The sequence below is a fragment of the Arvicola amphibius genome, chromosome 7 (genome assembly GCF_903992535.2).
Source record: "Arvicola amphibius chromosome 7, mArvAmp1.2, whole genome shotgun sequence".
NCBI lineage: Eukaryota > Metazoa > Chordata > Mammalia > Rodentia > Cricetidae > Arvicola > Arvicola amphibius.
This window is the reverse complement of record NC_052053.1, coordinates 10841775-10864562: the sequence shown is the minus strand read 5'-3', so window position 1 is coordinate 10864562 and position 22788 is coordinate 10841775. Positions and strand designations below refer to the sequence as shown.

Sequence of the window (22788 nt, the reverse complement as noted above, 5' to 3'; positions counted from 1 at the left end):
TCTCTCTGATAATCTAACTAAACCTCAAACCTCTAAATCTGTGCTCATCATGTTTTCACAGCAAGTTTGAAAATATCTTCATATAATGAAAGCTGCCAAAGGAGCTTATAAATGGCTTGTAAAGTGCATGACTTGAAGTTCAAAAGTTATGAAGAATCTAAAATATGGCATACCCATTCCTAAGAAAATCGTAAATAGTTGCATTATGGTGCTCAGTACTAGTGAAGACACAAATGACCAGTACTTGTGGTAAAGGTCAGAGATTAACCACACCAGGTAACACAGAATTACACAGATCTAAGTTTAAGGACCTTTAATGTGAACCAAGTGGTGTTAGTTGAGGTGGGAAGACATTAGTCCTACAGATCCTACATCCGAGAAAGAATACACGGTTTCTTCAAAGACTAAGCTTTAACTCAGTCACTGTGTGGTTTGATAAAAGGGGATATCTACAATATACTTTTGAGAGTAAAATAAAAAATAGTTCAATGATTTGTTTGCCATAAGCACTCAAATGGAAGCCACTGTTTTCTTCTTTAAAATAAGAGCAAGATGTAGTAGAGATGGCTTAGATAATAAGATGATTTACCCCAGCTCCTGAGCCAATTCTCCAGGAGTACTTTATATATAAAGTACTCTAATTCTCCAGGAGTACTTTATATATAAATTTATTGCTACTGAAAATATACAGCCATATAATTTTGAGTGAAAATATTTTAAAAACACTGAGTAATAACTCCATATTAAGTACTCATTAATTTTTCCACTGATAAATTTTTAAGTCTATATGTAAAACATGATTAACATCACTTTATTTCCATTAGACTGAAGCAGAAATTGGTCTAGAGCTGGCTACTGTGGTATATGCAGGAACAATGTGTTGAATTTGAAGACACCTTGGGCTATTCAGTGAGTTCTTGGTCAACCTGAACAAGAGTGTTAAGACTTGTTTCAAACCAACATCCAAACAAAACCATCCAAAAATCATGATATAGATTGAGTAAGGTCCCATAATCTTATACCAGATGGAGAGCTACAGTATATTAACCAATTCTATCACTAAATTGTTGAAATATACTTATTTGTAAGCATGAAGTAAAATTATGATTAAAACTAAATACCCACAAATGTAAGTTAAAATTAAAGTACCTTATCAGACTATGAAAACCTAAATAACATAAACTCCTTTGAGGGAGGGAGGGAGGGAGGGAGAGAGGGAGGGAGAGAGGGAGAGAGAGAGAGAGAGAGAGAGAGAGAGAGAGAGAGAGAGAGAGAGAGAGAGAGAGAGAGAGAGAGATATTAGGCATCCTGCATATGCTAATATCAGATCATTCAAAAAGAGCAAAACAGCCAGGCGGCGGTGGCGCACGCCTTTAATCCCAGCACTCGGGAGGCAGAGGCAGGCCGATCTCTGAGTTCGAGGCCAGCCTGGTCTACAAGAGCTAGTTCCAGGACAGGCTCTAGAAACTACAGGGAAACCCTGTCTCGAAAAACCAAAAAAAAAAAAAAGAGCAAAACATACAAACACTTAAAGTTCATGTTTTAATTGGGGTTTGGAAGAGCACGTGTTCCTTCTGAAAATATACACTAAATTGCACATGCTGAACTTAGTAAGAAATTTAAATTTATTCCTACTAGAGCATGCAAAAGCAGGTGTGGTCAGTTACCTGGAGTATCACCATTTAGAGACCAACTGCTGTTAACAGCCCACAGCAGGGCATATTTCAGTCTTGTTGCCATGCATCTCAACTCTGCCACAGTACTCAGTAATAATGCCACTAAATATTTAATGGACTTTCTTTTCTTTATTTTTGTGACAGTAGTGCACTCTATATCTCTGGCTGGCCTGAAACCTGCTCTGTAAATCATGCTGGCCTCAAACTTTGGACAATTCTCCCACTTCCGCCTTTATATCCCGAATTACAGATAGGAACCAAAATGCCTATCTTAGATATCATCTTCAACGGCTATATCTTATACAACCATATGAAATGGGTATGACCAATCTATTTAAGATGTGAGTCCAAAGCAGAGCAGTGGCGCACGCCTTTAATCCCAGCACTTGGGACGCAGAGGCACATGGATCTCTGTGAGTTTGAGGCCAGCATGGTCTATAATAGTGAGTTTCAAAAAAGGCACCAAAGATACACAGAAAAGTCCTGTGCTGACACAGGTTTCTGCCCCACCTGGTCCCACAGACGTTCAGTCCCAAAGAAACACAGAAGTCTACATTAATCATAAACTGGTTGGCCTATTAGCTCAGAATTCTTATTAACTCTCATACCCTACATTAACCCATAATTCTTGTCTGTGTCAGCCATGTGGCTTGGTACCTCACCTTGCTTCCTCTCCGTCTGACGACTACAGACTGAGTCTCTCCTCTTCCCAGAATTCTCCTGTTCTCGTTACCCCATGTATACTTCCTGTCTGGTTGCCTCACCTTATACTTCATGCCTGGCTACTGACCGATCAACGTTTTATTAAAGTACAAGTAACAAATCTTTACAGGGTAGAAGACCATTGTCCCACAGCCCTTCCCCCGCTTTTTTTTTTTTTCAAAACAAGAACTCTGAATCGACTTTTTCCCTGACCATTATCCATAACAACTTGTAACCAATATTCTAAACAAAGGCAAACATCCATAATCTATTTTTTCAGAATGTGGGCCTACATGAGACTCTTAATCTCAGGGTCATGAGTTCATGCCCCATGTTGGGCAACAACTTGTTGCGTGAGGCTGCTTGTCTGCTCCTGGCTGCTCAGCCCCAAAATAATCACACAGAAACCATATTATTTGTGATACTGTTTGGCCAATAGCTTAAGCATATTTCTGGCTAACTCATATCTTAAACTAATTGAACACACATTAATCTATGTATTGCCACAGGACTGTGGCTTACTAGGTAAAGTTCTGGCGTCTGTCTCTGGTGGAGCTACATGGCTTCTCTCTGACTCTGCCTTCTTTCTTCTAGCATTCAGCTTAGTTTTCCCCACCGAGCTCTATTCTGCCCTGCTATAGGCCCAAAGCAGTTTCTTTGATGTAATGTGATGTGGGATTCCCCTCTATATACATCACCTCCCCTTTTCTGTTTACATGAAAAGGAAGGTTCTCATTTTACCACAGTAAAGCTACATATAACAAAACAGTTATCAAGCAAGAATTAGTTACAATATTTATATCTACTTTATCTTTTATCATAACTAAGGAAAGCTATATCTATTTTTAAACTCCATCAAAGACTTCAGAATATAATATTACTTAAGTAAACAGGAAGTGCATTGTAAGCAATTTCCCAAACTCCAGAATTGACAGAGACATCCCACTACCTGGACAGTCACCCAAAGTTCTGTATCATTGGACCATCCATCTTTAGCCTACAGGCCCATAATATCCAGCAGACTTTTCCAAGAAGCAGGAAATTTCAAAGACAGTTCCACCTACATTAACAGTTTGTCAGTCACTTTCTTCTGTGTCCTGCAGAATGTCTGGCAGACTCTTTCATAAAACAGGAACTCTGAAGGACCATCTCACCTTTAGGCAAGTTCAGCAGTAATTTCTCTGTGGGTCCTGCATGTTCAGTTCATACAATATACCATCAAGCAGTCCAGGCAAGAGCAGCTTCTTGCCCAAATGGCTAACCAACTCCATAAGGAGCCTCTTTGATGCCCATCATCCTCTTGAAGTAATTGGTGCTGCCAAGAGCAGATGTGTCTCATTGTCATAAAAAGTCTTGACTCTTAAGACATTTTAAATGTCATATTCTGAAGGTCTCTGAAAGAGTTGAAGAATATCTATCTAACTGAAATACATCTCTATGTATCTTGAAAACCTAATTAATATTACTACAAGCTTGACTATTATAGATGACTCTATTAACCTATATTTCTTAATTTTACATTTTAAATTAACTACACAATCACAATACCTTAATCAAGAGCAGAAATATACATATAACAAGACTGACCTAAAGTCTGCATCAACAGAGCAAGATCCATACCAATGCAAATCTCTATAGCATATCCCCCTTTAAATATAAACAAACATTTATGAAAAATATTTGGGAATTTGGATGTAGTTCTCTCCAAACTGCTTCCTGCTTTTGATGGGCGAAGTAATTTTGGGGGTTGTTCATGGCAACCTTTCAGGGGTCTTGGTCCATAAAACCACATTAGTCTGGAATTAATCCATAGGCTAGAAACTTCTGTGAAAACAAAAGCAGAACCTCTTTTCCAAAGAAAGAAATCCTTAGACCCAAACTTTGGAATCAAAATACCTTTGAAATATATAGGTTGGTTTAGCTTAGCAGCCCATACAATGAAATGTCTCTCTGTACTTAGCTCCTTCACAGTCAAAAAATTCAAAGAAAACCAGATTCTCTGTATATATTCCATCTTTATGAGGCTTATTTTTCTTACTCTATTACTTTTTCTACAAGTTTAATATTTTATTATTTTTACTCCTTTAATCTATAACTGATTGTACTCTTTTCTATTACACTTACTGTCTCTTTTACTTTTTCTTCTCTCTCCCAAGCCTATCTACATTTTTTAAAGACACTGTGACCCATTTAGAGGCCCTTTTCATCTGAATTTGTCTTTACTGTATATCTGTAATTATTTTCTGACAGCAGCACCTCTTAAAATGCTAAGTGCTTCTTAAAAAAGCTAATTGGTGGCGTGACTAGAACTAAAGCTGCTTTGCCTTTTGGCTCTGCCCAACTGAACATGGAGAAGGCATGTTCATTGCTTCTGCAAGCCACACACACCACCCCAGTTTTAAGTATGCAGCAGGTCTATGTCAAGCCTTTAAGCAGTTTGTAACACTCTCCTTACAAACCCCATTTAAATGCTCCTTGGCCAGAACTCCCAAAAGAGTCAGAGCTGTCTGTGATAGCAAACCAGGAAGCCGATGTTTTGAAACCGTACTTTTTGTTTTGTTTTGTTTTGTCTGCTACCACTGAATCTGGAAGACCTCGCTTAAACAAGCTGTGACATGCCACCAGCAGCCAGCAAAATGCTGGCTACCAAGAACCCATGTTTAACTCTGTTCTTTTGTGTCTAGAATTACTTTTTAAGCTTTTTAGGTTTTATGTGGATAGTCAACCACATTGGTGCTCCACCCCCCACATTGGGCGCCATTCTGTTGACCAAAGTTTCTGTCCCGCTTGGTCCCGCAGCCATTCAGTCCCAAAGAAACACAGACGTCTACATTAGTCATAAACAAGTTGGCCTAGTAGCTCAGGCTTCTTATCTAACTCTTACATATTAAATTAGCCCATAATTCTTGTCTGTGTCAGCTTTGTGGCTTTTCAATCAGTGAGGCATTCTCATCTTGCTTCCTTTGTGTCTGGGTGACAACTACAGACTGAGTCTTTCCTCTTCCCAGAATTCTCCTGTTCTTGTCACCCCACCTCTACTTCCTGCCTGGCTACTGGCCAATCAGCATTTTATTAAAACAATGCAAGACCTTTGTCCCACAGCAAACCCTGTATCTCGAAAAAAACAAAATAACAACAATAACAACAAAAAAGTGAGTCTAAAATTTTCTCTCAAATATAGATGTGTGTGCTATGAATATAGTGTGTGTGCTATGAATTGATAAGGACCAATCCCAGGGACATGTACATACTAGGCACACGCTCTACAAATTATAAATATATATTCATAGCCATAGGCTTTTACTTATTACAGATTTCTGACCATGTGCTCCTGATGTAGAAGTCTCTTAAAACTTATTTTAAACTTAATTTAACTGTTCCCAAAGTACCTAGGAAATTCTGGAGGGGGCCTGGGAATACTACCAAAGGAAGTGATGCCCGAGTTGAGACTTCTCAAAGGAAAAGACAAGCTAGTTGACTATATTTCACAGAGAGAAGATAACAAGCTAAAATCAAACAGATGCCTGAGTGGGAAAAACACCTGCTGTGTAAACAAGCCACGTAAGATAGTGTCTATCTGTAACCCCAGTGATCCTACAACCAGAGAGGAGGCAGAAAAGAATCTCTAGAAGCTCATGGGCCAACCAGCCTTGCATACACAGTGGGGAGGAAAAAGGGAGTAAAAAAGTCTGATCTCAAAGTAAAAGGCAAAGGCCAACAACTGAAGTTGTCCTCTGACCTTCACATGTAAGTCATGGCATATGTGTGTATACAGACATCACAAACAGCAATAATAATAATCTGAGAGATCCAAGATCCTCTGATGGCTGATGCATGAGATTTTATATTAAATGAAGCAACATAAGCCAGAATAAAGCAAATGATGAGGTTCTTTAGAACCACGGAAAAAAAGGATGTTGGCTCTTACTCTTCTTACCTACCCATCTTACCATTCCCTAAGTTTATAAATCATGGTCCTAGGACAAACTAAAAAAGGGTTTCACAATTTTAAATGGCAGGGGAAGAAGAAGAAATTGTCAAAGAATATGCAACAGAGATCATAAGTGGTCCTCAAAAAGGCTAAACCACTGTAAGCACACCTTGAGGCTCATCCATCCATCCCCTTTTCACTCACAGGAATCACTATTAATCTTTCTCATCTCCCTCTATCCTGAAATTTAGATCTTATTTGCTTCAGTATGTAGTCAATGAACACTATTTCACAGGCAACAAATGTTAACTATGCTAGACTCCAGAGTACAATGATTTAGACATAGTCCCTCATACTCAGGGAATAAATTTAATGGAGAATACCTCTAATCACATCATTAATTTTTATATCAAGTAGCTCAAAATACAAGTAAGTGTGCAAAAAATTATCAGGTTATCTCTTTCTTCTTCATACTTGCCTTATCCAGACACAGTTTATCTGTGTAGGCTTCGCTGTCCTGGAACTTACTCTGTAGACCAAGCTGGCCTCGAACTCACAGAAATCCTTTGCCTCTGCCTCCTGAGTGCTGGGATTAAAGGCATGCACCACCACTATCTGGCTGGTTTACTTTTAAAATAAATGTGCATTTCAATTTCTTCCTAATTTGGGGAAATCAAAATTAGAGAAACTGCCCATTTATGGAATTTCTCTGATTTGGACTTCAAGACTCAAAACGAAACACATATCAATTCATGTATCTTCATATATTTGACAATGTCTATCATTAGTTCACCATGTCTTGAGGTGTTTTGCAAACCAGACAACCTTTATTAAATTGCTATTTTCCTTACCTTTTTAGGAATTACATAAACAGTAAATGGTTTGTACACAAAAACCACTATACTTCATTTCTCTAAGATCCTTGTGGTTGGCATATACTTGTTCAAAAAGGTATAAGGGACAAACTATGTAACTTCAACTTAATGTTTCTGTGTTGGCAGGTAACCATCATGGCAATAAATTCCACAAGCAAATAAGATTACACGGCCACAAAATAAACCTTTTGCCTCAAATGATTCTGTAACCCACAAAACAATTTGTAGATTAACTTGTTACCTTAAAGTTTTTTAGATAATTTAGGACTTTTTTTTTTTGACCTTTTGCTAAAAAGCTAAGTTTAAGAACTTTTGGATTATGAAAAGAATTATAGAATTTAAGTCTTTAGTGTGTTCTCATATGCTAATACACATCCCATTTTCAAGAGGTCATTTCCAAATTTGCTAACTCACCAGATCCCCTCCCTGACCCCTAGACTGAATACTATCAATACAGGATACTAGTGTTTGAGGACTGTCAAACAGAAACAGCTATTATTTTCATTAATATTTTAGAGACTAATCATTACAATATGAAGAGAACAATTTTACATTCAAAGCTTTACTTTAGAGCAGGGAGATGGCATAGCTGGTGAAGTGCTTTCTGCACAAACCTGGAAAGATCTCCAGAACTCATGCGAGACATGAGAAACCCTGGAGCTTGCTGGCCAGTTAGCCAGTCAGTCTAGCTGAATCAGTGAGCTCCAGGTTCAAAGACCTTGTCTCGGAAACCAGAGCGGAAACAAATGGAAAGACATTTAACATTGACTTCTGGCCTCAACATATGCATGCACTCATGAGATGAATGTGCATGTGTACACATGTGTACACACACACACACACACACACACACACAGGATGGAAAGAAGCTCAAATTCCTTTACCTTTGTTGCTGGTGGGCCATGAGTTTTACTCTGTTGACAGGAATCCCTAAGTTCTGTTAAACAAGCAGCTCTTTCCAAGTTGCCATCTAGTATCTCTAGAGAAAAGGAGAGAAACACTTGTTACCCTGTTTAACATACATGTTATATTTAAACTTTTCCTACTATTTATCTTATATATAAAGTTTCTTCCAAAAATCTCAAATGTTTCAGAAAGATGGTCACCAAATAATACCCCAATTGCCAACACATTACCACCTACTAGATAGAGACCAGCTTTAAGGATGATGGTAAGGCAATAGAACCACGGTGAAAGAAAATAAATTATTTTTAGCAGTATATACCTAAAAAACAAGTAATAAATGAAATGTCAGAGTTGAATTCAAGCATCATAACGTTCATAGTGAAAGCTAATATTTTTCTTATGTTGTTACTACACAACAAAATCTATGGACCCTAGTTTATGTGTATCTTACATGGAAATAGTTTGATGTTCCATGCATGCATGCTAGAATAAGATCCACTGATTAAATGCAATCTTGTATTGTTTAGAAGTTTAATTATTTCACGGGCATCCCGGAACCATAATCATAAGGCACTCAGGGCCCTTTGGTGCTCTGATGTCCTCATATGTCCTTTCCCTTCCAGGTTTATCACAACTGTAAAGCTCTGGTCAGCACAGCTGTAGATCAGACAGCAAAGGAAAGAGAAGTGAATAATGACTTCTCTTTAAGGAAACTTTTCACAAACACCAGAGAAAACTTCTACTCACATTCTATGGGGTAGAACTTAGTCACAAGTGGCCAAAAATGCCAGGGAAGTTATTTGGCTGAGAGTAAACTCTTACAATCTACAAAACTTGCAAATGATTACAAAGATCTTGTTCACTGAACAAGGTGAAATAGGCAAGAAGTTGGCAGATGGTTCAGCTATTAACTATGTTAGGGAAATATACTGATTTCCAAAGCATGGTGTTCAAAAGGAAATAGATGATCTTGTACCATTCCCTTGGGATCGAGTCCCCATTATCAGGCCATCACCTGCCTAGTTAAAAACTGAAATATCAGTGAGTAAAAAGGGAATGCATATTGTTGGATAATTAGTTGCCACCCTATTCATTTCTTTCTAAAATGTAGACAGCTCATAAATATGTCTTAAAGGTCCTGCCACTGGCAGAGAATGACCAACATTCATAAAGATTTCTCTAAATATACTAGGCCAATCTGTAGGTAATAAAGAAGGGACAATCATGACAATGACAATGTAAGAGAAAAGAAAAATCTGAATCATTGTCATTGAATCAAAGAGAGCAAACACTCTTTCTCCCCCCCCCACCTCGTTTCTCAAGGCAGGGCTTCTCTGTGTAGTATGTAACCATGGCTGTCCTGGAGCTAACTATGTAAACTAGGCTGGCCTCAAACTCAGAGATCCACCTACCTCTGCTTCCAAATACTGGAATTAAAGGCTGCACCACCACAGCCAGGCTGAGGGTAAGCTCTTATAGACAATCCAAAAAAATTTACAAATGACCACACAGGTCTGTTATGTAAGTACTGGATAAGGCAAGATGAATAAGGAGTTGGCAGATGGTTCAGCTATCAACCATGTTAGGGAAAGATACTGAGTTCCAAAGCATGGTGTTCAAAAAAAAAAAAAAAAAAAAAAAAGATTACCTTGGAATGAACCCCTTATTATCAGGTCACGTAAGAATTTGGGGGAATTTCCCTATTGCAGACTATTGGAAAGAAGGGCAATACTTTCCTTTAGGATTAGTGAAGGTTCCTTAATATCTTAAAGTAGAAAATCAGAAACCAGGAAGTGTCTCATTTCAAAGCTGGGAAAAAAAAAATCTGTTTTAAATATAAACTGCTCCTTATGGAGAAAGGGTTCAAAAAAGATATTTAGCAACATAAATGCAAAATGCAGCTATAAATGGTACAGCAATTCAAAGGACAATTTTGTGGATAGTCTGTAGTTTACTCTCTCCAAGTACAATTTGTTTTTTTTCTGTGCTCTTACATTGCCATTCTGGTATTCATGATTGTCCCTTCTTCCTCATCACCTGCAGATTGGCCTTGCATACTGCTCTGTGTGATAACAATGGGGAAAAGCTCACATATTTCAGGCAGAGATAGATTCCTACAAACTATTGTTTTTCAGAAAATGTTCATTTTTACAAGTGTGGCTTTAGGTATGCCTATCTGCACACAGATGTTTATGCTCTTATTCCAGCTCACAAAAGATCTGGAACACAGCAGGGCAATCATCCCTCCAAGCAAAAGGCAACAAGGTTAAACTAACCAGCCAGCCAGACCTGTCCTACATAGCTTAACTTACTCCATAATCACCTAGACTTTGGTAAACATTAAAAGTAACACTTGTTAAAGCTCAGAAGGCACAGATGTAAGGAATCTCTCCTTCACCAATATCATCCTACCCACTTTCTGTACATTTGGGCATGACTAACCTGTGGGCATGGGTCATATCTCCACACAAAGGTACCAGGACTGCCAACAGTAAATATTCTATGCCAAACCAAACACTACTAGAACACAGAGCACAGAGGACGGCATCAGTGTTAAAGAGAACCAATCTGTTCTTGGTCACAAACTCAAGAGTCTAATACATACAAGAGAAGTACTGGGTGGTACATAGTAAGATTGTTTGGACAAACTTACAAAGTCACAACTTTGAGGGGTCTGTATCAATGATGCCACATGAAAGCTTCCCAAGAATACTTAGTTTCTAGGTCTTCAACTTGTCTTTTTTCCTGAGTCCTCATTTTCATGCTTTCAAAACCAGAAATGTCCTTAACTCCTCACTTATCCAAAATCTTATTTGCACACACTGCCCTGGCTTTATATTTTAAAATATGGATAATTTTAAATAAGACTCCATTAATTTAATCATATTTTTCAATAATGTATCTCTGCTAAAGGCAAAACATGGTTTTATCAGCTGTATCTTGTTCTGTGTTCAATAATATGAATTCTTCATATGCCCTGTAGTTCATAATAAAAAAAATTTTCATTTAATGACTACGTTTTCCACTTATGAAATACTAACAAATACACTTTCCTGAGGAATTCCGTGAGAATGAAGAAAAGACTAAACATGAAAATTGAGAAGTTAGGTTCAGTTATTACAAAGTAAAAAAATGATCAATAAAGTATTCTTAAACACTAAGATATACTGGACCAAATAAAATTATGCTGAAGCAATGAAAAGGAAGCAAGAATTTAGTGAAAAGGAACAATGAAAAATTCAACTACTAAGATTAGCTTGATTTTCAAACCAGTCACAGTATTATGTCATTAGATACTTTAAAAAAGAGTGCTGATCATATCTAAAAAAAAAAAAAAAAAACCCAGAAATTAAATTTTTCAGTGATTTAAACTTACGATTAAAATCTTTAAGGAGTCAATTTTTGATAGAATGGTCCCTCAGAAGCATCCATGCTCCATGGGGCTGGAGACATGGCTCAGCAGTTAAAAGCTCTGGCCATTCTTCAAGAAGACCCCAGTTCATTTCTCAGAACCATCATGATACCTCACAACAGTCTGTAACTCCAGCTCCAAGAGATTCTACACCCTCACACAGACATGAATGCATGCATGCAAAACACACATGAAATTAATGAAAATAAATCAGAAAAGCTTTCACAATAAATATATATATATATTTTAAAAAGTCTACACTCTAATACCTGGAACCTGTGACTAGGTTATATTAAAAGGAAAGGGAACTCTGCAGGTATAAAGAGATTACAGATACCAAAACAGAATATCCTGTTATCCATCCAAATAAGCTCAACTAGAGCAGAGATGTTGGGGAATATTATTTTAAGGTGTGTTGCTTTTGTTTATCTCTATGCAGTTGTGATTCTTTGCCTAAACATTTGATGAGCTAATAAAAGAGCTGAACAGCCGAAAGCAAGGCAGGAGCAAGAATAGTCAGAGCTGGCAGGCAGAGCATATAAAGGAGGAATGAGGAAGAAAAAGAACAAAGGAACAAGGAGAGGAAGACATCAGGGGTCAGTCATCCAGCACTGAGATATATGTAAAGAATGGCATACAGAAATAGAAAAAGATAAAAGCCCAAAGGCAAAAAAAAAAAAAAAGAATAATTTAAGAAAAGCTGACAAGAAATAAACCAAGCTAAGGCTGGGTGATTATAAATAAGAATAAGCCTCCATATGATTTAGCTGGGAGCTGGGTGGTGGGCCCCCCAAAAGCCAAAAGACTAAAAACATTGCACAACACACAGAACTTTTGCCATCTGGAACACAAGATTTAGAAAGAAAAGAAAGTCAGATGAATTAGAAATAGAGGACCTGGATCTCCCATTGCTAGAGATGGCCACAAGGAAAGTATTTCAGCCTCCTCAAGCTAAGAGCAGAACTGGGCAGGTGGGAAATAAGAGGGACAGCCGTCCTACAACTGCAAAGTCAACTTGAATGATCTTGCAAGTGGATTCTTTCCAGAGACTCTAAACTGCATACAACACGGTCAATTTTTTTTTTTTTTTTTTTTGGTTTTGGCTTTAGGACCTCAAGCATACAGTATTTGGTCACTTGTAACAACGTGAATAGAAGTAGAGACTCTTAAGTGATGTGGGAGGTCCTTCTGTATATGTGTTGTTTGATGAATAAAGCTGTTTTGGCCAATAGCTTAGAAGATTAAAGCCAGGCAGGAAATCTGAACAGAGATATATAGAGAGTAGGCAGAGTAAAGAACACGCCATGTAGCTGCCGAAGGAGAAAGATGCCAGAAAATTATGGGTAAGCCACTACCTCATGGTGATACATACATCAACAGAAAACTGTTAATTTAAAATGTAATAGCTAGCTAGGAATACACCTGAGTCATTGGACAAACAGTATCATAATTAATATAGTTTGGGTCTGGGAAACGAAAGCACAGTCTCCGTTTACAAATGGCACCCAAATGTTTGGCAAGAATTTCTACATAAAGCCTGAGAAAGGTTAAAAAAAGTGGGGGGAATTCTAGACAGACAAGTAGAGTCAAGCGCAGCTTCTTGGTAACCCCGTCTTTACTTCAGTAAGCTCTGTTTGCTGACTGTGAGCAGAGGCGTGGCTCCTTTAAGAGAAGCTTCCTGATTCAGCAAAAAAAAAAAACAAAAAAACTTGCAGCTCTTTTAAGAGGCCCTGCCACCAAACACTTAAATGGTGTTTATGAGCAGCCCACTGGCATGCTTCTTGGTGGTGGCATGGACCTAGAAACTTCAGAGTTGTGGCAAAAAACGTAGCTCCAGCCAGTACCTCCATCATGAAGCTAGCCTCTCAGGAAGCCAAGGCATGGGGTGGAACCAGCTGCCAAATCTGTAGCTTTAATCCTAGCCATATAGCTATACTGCTTAGCAGATTTAAGACTCATGTGCTCAGAAAAAGATAGATGCATACAGTAAAGACCGATTCAGATGAGAAAAAAAACTCTAAACAACATATAGTCTGTTTAAAATATACGTAAGCTTGGAAGAAGAAAGAAAAAGGATAGAGAAAGTCCTTTTTAAAAAAAAGAAAGAAAAGAAAAGAAAATAGAGGAGCCAGGTGTAATGGAACACACCTTTAATCCCAGCATTTGGGAGGCAAATGCAGGCAGATCTCTGTGAGTTCAAAGTCAGCTTGGTCTACAGAGTGAGATCCAGGACGGCCAAAGATACACTCAAAAAAATAAAAAATAAAAGAGTTTCAAAGAAAGCCACATAAAGATGGAAAACACACAAAGAGTCTAGATTATGTGTATTACTGTTTTCTTTGAATTTTTTTTGACTGTGAATGAGCTAACTACAGAGATATTTCATTGTATGGTCTGCTAAACTAAGCCAACATATATTTTAAACGTATCTTGACTTCAAAATTTAAGTCTAAGGGCATATTACTTTGGAAAAGAGGTTTTGCTTTTGTTTCCACAGAGAACAGAAAGCTGTGGCTTTCTTACTGGCTTACTGGGTAAAGTTGCAGCATCTGTCTCTGGTGGGGCTACATGACTTCTCTCTGACTCCACCTTCTTTCTCCCAGCATTCAGTTTAGTTTTCCCTGCCTAGCTCTGTTCCCCTGTAGCTCTGCTATAGGCCCAAAGCAGTTCCTTTATTAACCAATGATATTCACATCATACAGAGGCAACTCCCACATCATTTTACTATTAACATGGTTTTAGATTTGGTAATGGAGTAAGTTATATGATAAATGTTTACAGTATCATTTTTGCTCAAAACATGTAATAAAATATACTTACTGCCTTCTCCCTCTAAAATTTTAATATAAAATGTTTGGGGCCAGGTGTGGTAGCAAACACCTTAAACTCAGCACTTGGGAGGCAGAGGCAAGAATCTCTCTAGTGAGTTCTAAGTCAGCCTAGGTTGCTTTTGTTTTCAGAGGTAAAATCTTGTATGACCTATGCTGGCCTGGAACTTGCTATGGAGCCAAGAATAACCTTAAACTTCAGCTCTCCTGCCTCTACTTTCCCACTACTAAGATCACATACCTGTGCTACAACACAGTGGCTTATACAGTGTCAGAGATCAAACCTAGGCCTTTATGTATGAGAACCAGAAATTCACACTTCAAGAATTATGATGATTTTGGAGCTGGGAAGATAGCACAGTGGGTAATGCAGTCAGCATTGAACCTGCGTCCAAATTCCCAGCACGCATCATGACAGGTGGATCCTGAGAACTCATTAGACAATCATCCTACCCAAAAGTGAACTTCAAGTTCAGAGAGAGACCTTGTATCAAAAAATAAGGTAGAGAAAAGGTTGAAGAAAACAATCTGATATGTACCTGTATACATGTATTCGCACATATACCACATGTACAAACACACCAAAATGAAAAGAAAAAGAACTGGAATTATTCAGGAGATAAAGAAATGGCTGTCAGCACAGTACCTGACACACAAGAATGAGGACTTGAATTTTATCTTCATTACCCACATATAAGCTAGGCCAAGAAGAAAGAGATGAATTTGGAACCAGTGCTGGGGGTAGAGGAATCAGGTGGATCTCTAGAGCTCAATCGCCAGGTAGCCTTGCTGAATGCAAGAGCTCCAGTTTTAGTGAGAGACTCCACTTCGAAAACAAATGTGCAGGCTGGACAGTGGTGGTGCACGCCTTTAATCCCAGCAGTCGGGAGGCAGAGGCAGGCGGATCTCTGAGTTCGAGGCCAGCCTGGTCTACAAGAGCTAGTTCCAGGACAGGCTCTAGAAACTACAGGGAAACCCTGTCTCAAACCAAAAAAAAAAAAAAAAAAAAAAAAACAAAAAACCAAAAAACCAAAAAAAAAAAAAAAAACAACAAAAAAAAGAAAACAAATGTGCATGGCTAGATGAGTCAAGGTACCTGAGATTGAACCTTGGAACCCATGCAAAGGTGGACAGAGAACTGATTCCACAGACTTGCCCCTCAATCTCTACACACATGTCATGGCATGAATGCCCACAAACACACATCATGCAATGCATAAATACATCATCATCATCATCATAATAGTAACAACAACAACAAATAAAAACTTTGAAAAATAAGGTAGAGACTAATCCAGGCAAACACTGGATATTTTGCCAGGCCTCCATACATGTGCACACATGTGAATGCACAACCATGCAGACATGCACTCATCCGCATGGATGTGCAGGTACACCACACACACATTTTTAAAAAATTACACTTAGTCAATCATCATTAGTAGTAAGAACTCACTTATAAAAACTTTTCATTACAACGAGGAAAATACAGATTACATATAATTCCTATTACAGTAACAGTAATTTCACTTCTTTCTCTCTCTAAGTATGTTTAAGTTTAGGAAAGTGAAAGAAAAATCCCTAGCCCAATAGCCATATTTCACCACTAAAACATACCCAACAAATGACACACAGACACAGCAACTTGCAACATAATAACTGGGAACTGATGGTACAACTATGTTAGATGAATTCTTGGTAAAAACTTCAAAAGAAAAAAATATTAAAAAACTATGCATTTTTTTTGATTGGTTGGTTGGTTTTGTTTTTTTCAAGACAGGTTTCTCTATGTAGCTCTGGCTGTCCTGGAAGTCACTCTGTAGACCAGGCTGGCCTAGAATTCAGAGATTCACCTGTCTCTGCCTCACAAATGCTGGGATTAAAGGTGCAAGCCACCACCTCCTGGAAAACTGTGGTATTTTAATTTCATCAGAAGATATGAAAGATCTCACTAAATTGTTGATGATGGGATTAGTGAAAACTATGGCATCAATTTTTATAATCTTAAAATATGTATATGCTACACTACTACATGAAAAGGAAAGTCTGACTTAGGGAAAAAGGTGCATATGGAACAAAATGAAATTCTCTGAAATAGGTTTATGGAAATTCTAAGGTAGTAATTTCTACCACAAATTATAAATTCCTAGGAAAAATCCAAATTTGTTGCCAAAGCTACCAAATAAATGACTGTTGTACTCTCTGCAAGTCATATCATAAGCATGCCTAAAGGGACTGCAGGAGATGAGCATTCTGGATGATCTCCGACAGTAATCACCTTAACATGCACTGAGCATGCAGCCAGTCCTGACACAGCTGTGAGCACTGATACACTGCTCAAATGCTTATAAGGTTAAGTGCAGTTCTCCTTACGTAGATTCATGACAATTTGAGTCCTAACAACTACCCTAAAACTACATTCATTGTGCCAGAAGAATATATGGAAGAAAAGTAATTCCTTAAAATCTGTAATTCAGAAAGTAGCTAATAAGTTAAAACCAGTAAGTCCAATGTGCAAAGTGCACAAAACTTAAGCACTGATGTTATTAGGTTGTCCAAAGTTTCAGTCAACTTTAGGAGAAACAAATGGAAGTGGAAGAAAATATGAAATAAATATTTGTCCCAGTACATATGTTATTGTTCAGTAACTATAAAATTATACAGTCAACTATATGACTTTGAAACTTAAACAATACAACTTATTTCTCTTAATAATTCCCAATTAAGTAATCACATCATACTTAACAACATAACCACAAAGTTAGAAAAATGATGGCAAAGCTATCACATTTACACCAAAATGCCAGTGTAAGCCTGCTTAACGTTTTTCTGGGAGAAAGCAAAAGTCTTGGCAACCTCATAAATATTTACTTCCTCTGCTAAGCAATTCCATTGAATTTATTATCTTATGAACCAACTCAAAGAAAGAAAAAGGTATCAAATACTGTAAAGTATATACAACAGAAAATTATGCTCATTAATTCAATGTTAAAAGCAGGGAAAGGAAAAAAAGTAGCAGAGCACAGCCTCTAGGCATGCCGGTAGTGTGCACCGTCAACAATACCCATGAGGAAAGGCAAGCACATCTCTGGGAGTTAGAAGCCAGCACAATTTAACAGCAAGTTCCAGGCATGTCAGTGCTACACAGTGAGACGCTGCCTTCAAAATTAAATAAATAAACTTATTAAAAACTAGCTGCACTGCCGGGTAGTGATGGAACACACCTTTAATTCTAGCACTCAGGAGGCAGAGGCAGGTAGATCTCTGAGTTCAAGGTAAGCCTGGTCTACAGAGTGATTCCAGGACAGCCAGGATTACTCAGAGGATCCCTATCTCAAGAAAACTTAAAAAAAAAGTAAATAAATGGATAAATGAATGAATGAATAAACAAAAAAAATGAACACAGCGAATTAGCTAGACAGGGTGGCTGATGCCAGAGGACTCCCATGTGTCTGAGGCCATCACAAGTTTCAGGCCAGTCTGGACTAGAGTGACATCACATCTCAAATCAAGAAAGAAAGAAGAAAGGAAGAAAGAAAGAAAGAAGGAAGGAAGGAAAGAAAATTTTTTTTCCATTCAGGCATTTAATAGCAGGAAATTTAAGAGTGGTTTTAGTGACTTATTAACTGTAGATAATCATCAGACATCACAAAATCTATAGAATAGAAAACTACAATGCTAGGAAAGACAAAACTAAACGAGTAAAGGTAGAAAACTGGAATCCAAAAGTTTAGAACCTATTAGACAAAAACACTTTAGAGAACATTATTTAAAAACTAAAGGTGACCCATGCCTTAAATCCCAGCCCTTGGGAGGCAGAGGCCTGTGGATCTCTGAGTCTGAGACCAGCCTGGTCTACAGAGTGAGTACCAGGATACCCAGGGCTACACAGAGAAACTGTATCAAAAAAGGGGGGGAGGGGTAGCCATATACTACTAAAATAAGTCAAGTCTGTCTGTTCATTTGTCCATTTGCCAAGAACAATTACTCTAAGAACTTTGTCAAGGACCTCACAGTGACAAGTCACTCACTACTATATTCCAGTGCTTTTTACTTCTTGGATATGAATGGGGGAGAAGGTTGAGAATTACTGGATAAGATATGGACCTGAATAATTCACCTACACCCCCAAAATATATCTACAACCTTTTTGGTCTCCCCTAAAAAGGAGTATAAAGAAAAAGAGAAGAAATAGAAATAATAATTATTATTTTGGGGGAGAGTGAGATGGCTCAGCCAGCAAAGCGCTTGCTGTGTAACCCTAATACCAGAGTCCAGCACCCATGACCATACAGGTGGAAGGAAAGAACTGCCTCCGTAAAGTTGTTCTGACCGTCACACCCAAGTTGTGGCGTGTGCGCACCAATATAAACACATTATACATAAGCCTAAAGATAATAAGATGAAAAATTTACAGTGATCAACAAAAACAAAGTAAACATCATAGAATCTATCTTAAACTGAAAATATACCAGTTTTAGGTTTGTCAATAAGTCAATGAGAAGACATATATATCACATACATGTTTATAATTGTGTATTCCATATTTTTGTGATAAAAAACAGGTAATTACAATTACCATGGCCTTAAAGACTCATAACAGTCCTCCATTTTCTATGAAATGATACCTTATTTGATCTTTTTGAGAAACAGAACAAAGGAAGTGTTTTTCTAGGACTTTTCTCCCACAGACAAAAACAGAAAAAAAAAACAAAAACAAAACAAAAAAAAAGTAGTGATGACGATCACTCCTACTTCAGCATTAGAGCCAATGACACGGTTCCGTGCCTGAGGACCTTGCCATCAAATTTGATGACCAGGGCTCCGTCCTCAGAACCCATGTGGTGGAAAGAGAACATTTATCCTCAGAGTTGTCCTGTGATCTCCATACATATGTCAGCACCCCACAGACAGGCAGACAGGCACATACTACATAAATTAAAAATACAAACAGATTACATAAAGAGGGGTTTGGGAATGCACAGCTCAATAGAAAAGAGTTTTTCTACAAGGGTAGAAAAGCTCAGCAGCTGAGAGTACCTGCTGCTCCTGCAGAGGACCTGGGTGAGATTCTAGCACCTACATGACGGCTCACAAAAATCTGTACTCTAGTTTCAGGGAATCAGGATTTCAGCTGTCCTCTAAGGCACTGCACACAAATGGTGCACATACACATATTCAAGCAAAATAAAATAAAAATAAGCAAATCTTTAAAAAATACACAGAACATATAGTATCTCAGGAAAATTTTCAGTATGAAGAAATATGTGACTATAAGATAAACACAAAAATGTTGAACTAATGACTATATAACTATGCTAGGTAGTTTTTCTAGTCTACAAGTTAATAATACAAGGAGTAGTTCAAGAACTATCCATATTAATTTTGAAAGGGGTCAACTGAATTATACAATTACTTTCATTGCTTCTAATAAAGGGACATTCCGGAATTATGTTTTAAATATGAAGGAATTACCTTTCTAAAGGCATTTCAGTAAGAGTTACAAAAGAAAGAAATGCCAGTTCATGACACACATATCATATCGGAAGAGCCCAAAGGCAAGAATGACGGAAACAGCACGTATGGTAGAGTTGTTTACCAGATTTAGATAGATAATTGATTAGGAGAGTACAGATAAAGTACAGATTAGAACTCAAGGTTTCAAGATTTTTAAAAGTAGAAAAAACTATATATATTGATTTAATGTTAGCCATGAGATATTTGATGGATGATAAAATTTCAAAACAATACAGCTTTAAAATTTTAAACATCCATCAAAGTACCCCTCCAATTATTTGTTAAAGGGCTGACATAGAACCAGTTTAGTTTAACATTACTCCTCTACATAAAAATAAATATAAGCTTTTCTAGGTAACACATTTGCTATTGCTCCAAATACAAAATCAAGAGCCTAGTAATGTTAAAGGAATTTCCAGGTAGAAGTTTTTAGTACCTTATATCAAAAATAAGACAATCCCCCTGAAAGTGCATCTCTAGAAATTACAGATAACAAAGAACTGCCAGGGATGGTGGCTCACAACTTTAATCCCAGCATTTAGGAGGCAGAGGCAGGAGGAGCTCTGAGCTCTGGTCTACAAAAGGAGTTCCAGGACAGCCAGGGCAGCCAGGAGAAACTGTTTCGAACCACCCTCCCACAAAAACAGATACCAAAGAATTAAGTTCTAAATGAGCACAATATTACATTTTAAGCGATTTTTCAAAACTTAATGGCAGCAGCATCTTTAAAACTGAGACTGAAAAACAGCTTAGGAGGGCAGCATAAACACTGTTAATTTGAAGATTTTTCAAAATTATTTTTAAGACCTAGAAGCTTAATTATAACACAACTGATGAATTAAGATCCATGAACTTGCTGGGCTGTTTTGGCGCACGCCTTTAATCCCAGCAATCCGGAGGCAGAGGCAGGAGGTTCTCTGTGAGTTCGAGGCCAGCTTGGTCTACAGATGAGTTCCAGGACAGTCAAGGCTACACACAAAGAAACCTTGTCTTGAAAAGTTAAAATAAAAAAAATTCCATGAACTGACTTTTCTTAACTTATACAGGATACATGTTTAGCTTACTCTACAAAATATCCCTATATGTTTGGAAAAAATATACTGTGGTGGATTCTTCAAGTGGGATTAGTAAATTTAAATACAAGATTTTTACTGTGTCTCTTTCAGGAAATCATCTAGACTTACTTGTTTGAAAATAGGCTTTTATAAAGTCTTACTTTCCAGTTTTGGTGCAACTGATCAAGGCCATTTGGTTCTGAAGGAGTATTCCTGAAATGGTTATTACTGACAATGGCAATTCCAGGGGTTAAGAATTTCTTCAAATAGAAAAAAGTGAGCTCAGAGAAGAGTCAGAGTTTGGTCTGGTTTCAAATATAGCATTACATGCATGTGGTGTGAATGTCTCCATAATTTGTGATCCCTAAGAAACTGACTTCCACAAGGTAATCCAGGTATTAGTATACAGGCCTAAGGGTCTACCATAAATAATCCCTTTTACTCCATTATACTGACGGTAGTTTTACCCGGCCTCCTCAGTTTTAAGAGTCCCCATTAAGAAGAGACAATTTTATATTACCTAGATGCATAAAAATGGTCCCCAGCTCCTCCTAGGTCTGGTTCAATGAATGAGCACTATGGAGACACAGAGACAGGCGCAGGCAGGCAAGCAGGCAGACACACTCACACCCCCAAAAAACCCACACTATTCTCTCTCCCTTGTCCCTAGGGTATTGATAAAAGGAACAGATTAGCTCTGCAGAACACCCGTCGAGATAAAAAAAAAATGGGGGGAAAAAGCAGAATCAACCTGCACCCACACCTCAGCCCCGCCCCACCTGGAAAAAGTGGGGGGTAGCGGGAGTGTGAGGGTGGCAGAAAGGACGGGAAAGGCCGAGAGACCTCCAGCTCCCAGGTACTTCACACCATAGGCTCCATCACGTTGCAACGAAGCCAGGGACCCTGGCTCGATCTTTAGCCACGCTGCCCAAGCCTTCTCCACCGCACCATCCCAAAGCCCGCGGTGCTCAACCGTCGGAGCCCTGGGTGGGGAGCCCAGCGTGGACCCTCCTGCAGCCCGATCAAGGACTTGAGGCGGGGGTCTCCCCCGCCCGTCAGCTGGGCGGATCCGAAGAGCGCCCCGGGGACCTCTCAAGTGACCACACAAGGGGATGGTACAGCGGAGGGAGGGGTCTGAGGGAGTCGTTATTCCCTTTTGCTCAGCCTTGGGAAAGCGCGCGAGGGAGAGGCCGACGCAGCAGCCGCGTTACCTAACGGGTCCGGTCGGTCCGCCAGGCCAGCAGCGGCGGCGCGGCCACAGCGGTCCGGAGGGTTGGGGTCCACAGCAGGGGCGCCAAGGGGGTGGGAGGCGGGGGGTGGGGACTACGGGCAGAGACGTCGCCATGTTAGCGCCTTCTTCCTCTGGATCCTCACAGCCCCCCTAGACCGCGGCCCTTTCCCCCACTACTCACCTGTCCAGGTCCCTAATTCATGGTGCTGTCCACCCCCCGGCAGCCCGGAGCCCAGCCGTGTTTACAAACTAGCCCCGGAGGAAAGGGCTGAATCGCACTTTAAAGGCCACGGGCTCCCACAGGCTTCCGTCCTCTCTCGCGAGACCCGACTGACAAGCCTTCGCCCCGCCCCGCTCCCGGCATCCCCGCCGCTTTCTTCTCGCGCCCCTCCCCTTCGCGCACACGCCCCTTCCTGCTTTCTACCGAGGGAGCGCCTACGGGTCAGGTGACGCCGCCGTGCTTCCGAAAGGGGGCGGGCCTTCGGGAGGGCGGGGGCCGGGAGGCGGGAACAGGAGAGAACTCGGACGCTAGGGATTGGACGAAGGGCGCGAAAGGCGGGAAGCAGCGCCAGGGGGCGTGGCCAAAGCCTCAGGACCGTTGTTTCGGTAACCAGGGAACAGCAGGAAGGGGAGCTGTGATTGGCAGCCAGCGGGA

At 39.2% G+C, this 22788-nt stretch overlaps 1 protein-coding gene across 3 annotated transcripts in view; it reads right to left on the bottom strand.

Moving 5' to 3' along the window:
• Positions 1–22458, bottom strand: part of Atf2 (activating transcription factor 2) — an 81186-nt gene extending 58728 nt beyond the window's left edge. For all 3 annotated transcript variants that reach the window (XM_038337073.2, XM_038337072.2, XM_038337074.2), the window contains exons 1-2: positions 22315–22458; positions 8069–8163 (exon numbers count right to left, since the gene is read on the bottom strand). The gene's annotated coding sequence lies outside the window, so the exon portion shown is untranslated. The remainder of the gene's footprint in view (positions 1–8068; positions 8164–22314) is intronic.
• Between the last annotated feature and the right edge of the window lie 330 nt (positions 22459–22788).